Genomic DNA, 5,125 nt, shown 5'->3' with positions numbered 1-5,125 from the left:
CTGGAAAATGCAAAGACAGACAAAGTTCCAAGAAAGATTCTCAAGAGATGTGATGGATGCTGAACAGGAAATCGTTGAGGTGCATAATTATGCACAAATCCAACAGCAACGTGAAACTTTGCTCTCTAAAGGTTCGACCGAACTTGAATCGGTGCACATACTCATACTCCTGATTCAAAGAACTCAAAGAACGAGCCTTCCCTCCTGAACATGCAAAACAACATTGTCAGTATATTGACAGAAAAAAACTAATGAAAGAGCTGACGGATTGGAAGAAATCATTAAAAAGAACTCTGACGGGATTGAGGCTCTTCAGAAATCCACCGAATTCTTGTTTCGTGAGATTAATGACATTAAAGCAGATTTGACTGGACTGAAAACTTTGAGTAGTAGCCATGACAAGAAAATACTGGATCTGGAAGATAAAGTGAATGAAATCGAGAGATATAGAAGGAGCTGGAACTTGAGGCTTTATGGTGTTGACGAACATGAAGGCGAAGACATTAAACAGAAGGTTGTGGACATCTGCGCTGCAGTGCTTCCAGATAAAAAGGGGAAGTTCGCTACTGAAATTGATGTGGTTCATCGCTTGGGAAGGAGGCTTGATGCAAAGACCCAGAAGCCAAAAGCTGTGATTCTCCTGTTCAGATCCAGGCATATCAGAGACATTTTGTGGAAAGGCACAAAGACAAGGCTTTCTGAAACAAAAAAGAAGTTGAGGTTTGCTGAAGATCTGACAGCAACTGATAAAGAAATCAGGAGTCAGTTGTGGCCAAGCATTGAAGCTGCGCGAAAAGAAGGAAGGAGGGCTTATTTTGTCAGGACCAAAGCGTTTGTGGATGGCAAGGAGATTTTTGTGAAAAAGTAGGCAATGACATTTGTATGTGACTCAGTTTTTACATACACCTACAGTATATTACCAGGTAAACATGGATGTTATGCAGAGGGGACTGGAGATGTAAACTCTTGTTCTGAAGTTCTTCTGTAAGTATGGGTTCACTCGCTGTTTTTTCTCTTTATGTTAGAGGTTTGAGAAATTTAGTTAAAAGAAAAGCAATCTTTTTGTTTTGTAAAAGATATTCTTGTGATTTTTATTTCATCCAAGAGACACATGCATCTGAATCAGACTTTCAGTTTTGGAAGAACCAGTGGGGCAAAGGTATGTGGATGTCATATGGTAGCAATCATTCTACAGGTGCTGTAATTTTGAAGAATAAATTTAGAGGAAAAATTATTAAAAGTTACTCATATTCCTTCAGTAGTTGGGTCATCTTGATTGTAGAATTCAACCAGCAATATTTTGTGTTAGGGAATATATATGCAACTAATAGTGTTTTGAGGAATAAAAGCTTACATCAAGACTTTGAGGAAAAAATCAGAAACATTTTGGATAGTTTTCCTGATGCTAAACTAATTCATGGAGGAGATTATAACTCTATTTGGGACAATAATTTAGATTGTATTCCACCTCGTCGAAATAGTCTAAATAACTCCAATGAATTACATAATTTCTGTTTGGGATTGGATTTAATTGATATTTGGAGGATCAGAAACCCAACCAAATAAGAATTTACATGTTGTTCTATTAACAGGTGTAAACAGTCTAGAATAGACCTTTGGCTGATATCCAGTGTACTAGAAAATCAGGTGAAGCAGGTTACTGTGGAAATGTCTGTCCTCACTGACCATAAAGCAATTTATTTAGTTATTGGCTTATCTAGAATTATTGGTAATAATATAAGAACACTCTGGAAACTAAATAAGGCAATATTGGAAAATGAATGAAATTAAAAATATTATTTTGAGTTGCTGGAATAATGCAAGAAGGTCAAATAAGTATGGCACCAATTGGGAGTACATGAAGTACCTTATAAGAAAACAAGCTATTGTGAGAGGAAAACTAATAGCACAGTTTAAATGGGCTAGAGAGGGACAAGTAATAAAAGAGATAGTTATTCTGACAAGTATTAATGTATGAATCAGCAGGACAAACACAGATTATTCGAATTACAGATGGAGCTAGATGAAATGTATGAATATAAAGCCAAAGGGGTATTTGTGAGGTCCAGAGGGAAAAGGCTTGAGGAAGGTGAGAAAAACTCCAAGTATTTTTTTATTTTGAAAAGTAATGCTGAATTGAGTTCTGTACTAAAACTGAATATAAACAGTAAAGAGGATGATAGTTGTGATACAAGACTATTTCTAGATACCATTAAAGCAGATGCTAAATGTATAGATCAAGATTCTATGACACTGTGTGACAAAGAAATTTCCATAAATGAAGTTAGATTTGGGATCAGTAAATTAAAGGACAATAAATCTCCTGGTAACAATGGTTTGGTTGGCAAATTATACAAGGATTTTCTAGAACAATTATCTGAGTTTTTGCTATGTGTGTTTAATGAAGCTATAGAACTCGATGAGTTACTTCCATCATTATGTCAGGGATTGATCAGTTTAATACCAAAAGCTAACAAAGATACTACTTTAATTGATAATTGGAGACCTGTTACATTGCTTAACAATGATGTTAAAGTGTTTGCCATTATTTCTGCAGAAAGATTGAAAAAATGCTTAGAACAAATAATTGATGACTGCCAATCAGGATTCATGAAAGGCAGACATATAAGTAATAATATTAGTTTGGTACTAGATTTAATTGATTATAATGAGTATATTTATAGTGAAAGTTATATATTTTTGTAGATTTTTATAGAGCAGTTGACACAGTTAACTACAAATGAATGTTTGAGATTTTTTTGGTTTTGGTAATTTCTTTAAAAGGGCCATTTGTACTTTATATAATGGTTGTAATAGTTCAGTAAAGCTTACAAATAGCACTACCCCCAGATTTGTTTTAGAAAGAGACATAAGGCAGGGATGCCCAATATTTCCATTTTTGTTTTTACTTGTAACTCAGACAATGACTCTTTACATTAACAAATATAATTTTCAAGGAATTAGGATTTTAGAAAGAGAAATAAAATGCTGTCAATTAGCAGATGATACAACAATATTTGTTAGAGATTCATTAGAAATTAAAAGTGTGATTGATTGTTTGAATAAGTTTTCTTTGGTTTCAGGGTTAACATTAAATTTGAACAAATGTTAGTTGTTCCCTCTGAAAAATTGTGCATTTCCTGATATTAATGGCATCCCTGTAAATAATATAGTTACATACTTAGGAATAAAAATATTAATTAATCACACATTATATGTTTGGCACATATACAGTGAAATTCTTTTTTTTCACATATTCCAGCCAAGCTGGGGCCAGAGTGCAGGGTCAGCCATGATACGGTGCCCCTGGAGCAGTTAGGGTCAAGGGCCTTGCTCAAGGGCCCAACAGTGGCATCTTGGCAGTGCTGGGGCTTGAACCCCCAACCTTCTGATCAGTAACCCAGAGCCTTAACCGCTGAGCCACCACTGCCCTGATGAAAAGATGAAAAGATGAAAAGGAAATGGGTCAGCTAAATTTTCAACTTGTGGTTCAGAAAGTTAAATATAGATTTAATTTATGGTTAATGAGAGACTTGTCAATGACTGGTAGAATTCTCTTATCTAAAACTGAATGTTTATCTCGTCTACTCTATCCAGCTATTTCCCTAGATGTCCCTAAAAGCGAAAAAGTAGATAAAAATCTTTTCAATTTTATTTGGAGAAATAGGTCTCATTACATAAAAAAAGTACCTTAACTAATTTGGTTGGTTATGGAGGTTTAATTTAAACCTCCATAAACTGTCATGCCCTCGTCAGCCCCTGCTCCCTCAATTCCATCTCACTCTCCTGAGTACTAATTTCGTACACCTGTTCTCCATCAAGCCATCATCTGGAACACTATAAAGTCTCACCACAGTCTCATACTCTTTGTCTAGTCTCGTTTGGACCTCACCTTGTGTGTTCAGCTTTTCTCCAAGTGGTCTACTCATGATTGATTGATTGATTGATTGATTGATTGATTGATTGATTGATTGATTGATTGATTGATTGATTGATTGATCTATCTGTTGGATAACTATACCTCTGTTACTTACTAGTTTGATTTAACCTGTGTTTTTTCCCGGGTTTTCTTTGTTCTACCTATGAGTTGGTTAATAAACTGCATCTGGGTTCAAAAGATTGTCTCGGCTGCATAACAACAGATAAGAGATGGAATAATTACTTTATTAGGAATTTACTAACAGAATATAGCGCAATATCTTAAACATTTTGGCAATCGAGATTTGAGGGCACTGAGTGGAAATATGCATGGTTGTTCCCTAAAAAATATTGTATAACTAATAAGGTGAGAGAAGTACATTTTAAAATACTTCATCTGGTGTATCCTGTTAAAGCACTTTTCCTAAGATTTTGTACTGATATAGATACTAAATGTGATTTTTGTGGGTTGGAGAATGAGAATGTTGTCTACTTATTTTAACTGCATTTATAGCAGAACGTTTTGGGTCGACTTGGAAGGCCTTCTCTGTAAATCATTAGGTATGAAAGTTCATCTTTCTGAAAAAGTTTTTTATTTTGATAGACAAAGATTACTACCAAATGTGGCCTTTATTGTCAGTCTTTGTCTGATTATGGGGAAATACCATATGCATAAACAAAAATGGGCTAAAGGAAAACCCAACTTTTTGTTATTTAAGGTAGAAATTAAACATTATATTGAGTTACTTCTTGGTTTGAAAAATAGTAAAGCAAAACGCACTAGATATCTATGTGAAGCTTTTAAGTTATTTGCATGATCTCATACCAGTTTTTTATTTATTCTTTACTATTTTTCCTATTGTTTGTTCAACAAATTTTTATAACATATTTTGATAAGTGTTCAATGTAAGATTTTATAAATATATATATATATATATATATATATATATATATATATATAATTTTTTTTTTTTTTTTTTCTTTTTAAAGCTGATCCACCAATCAGAACGTTCATTTCAGACGCGATTGGATATTTGCTAACCAATCATATTTTCCGTTTCAGTAAGGGGCTGGACGGCCAACACAAAATGAACGAATCACTCTCTGAGACTACTCGTTCTTCTGAGTCACATAAAAGATTCGTTCAAAATAAACGAATCGTTCATGAACGACCCATCACTACTGGACATTTCCAGCGTGATGCACA

The sequence above is a fragment of the Myxocyprinus asiaticus genome, chromosome 25, assembly GCF_019703515.2.
Source record: "Myxocyprinus asiaticus isolate MX2 ecotype Aquarium Trade chromosome 25, UBuf_Myxa_2, whole genome shotgun sequence".
NCBI lineage: Eukaryota > Metazoa > Chordata > Actinopteri > Cypriniformes > Catostomidae > Myxocyprinus > Myxocyprinus asiaticus.
This window is presented reverse-complemented; position numbering follows the sequence as displayed.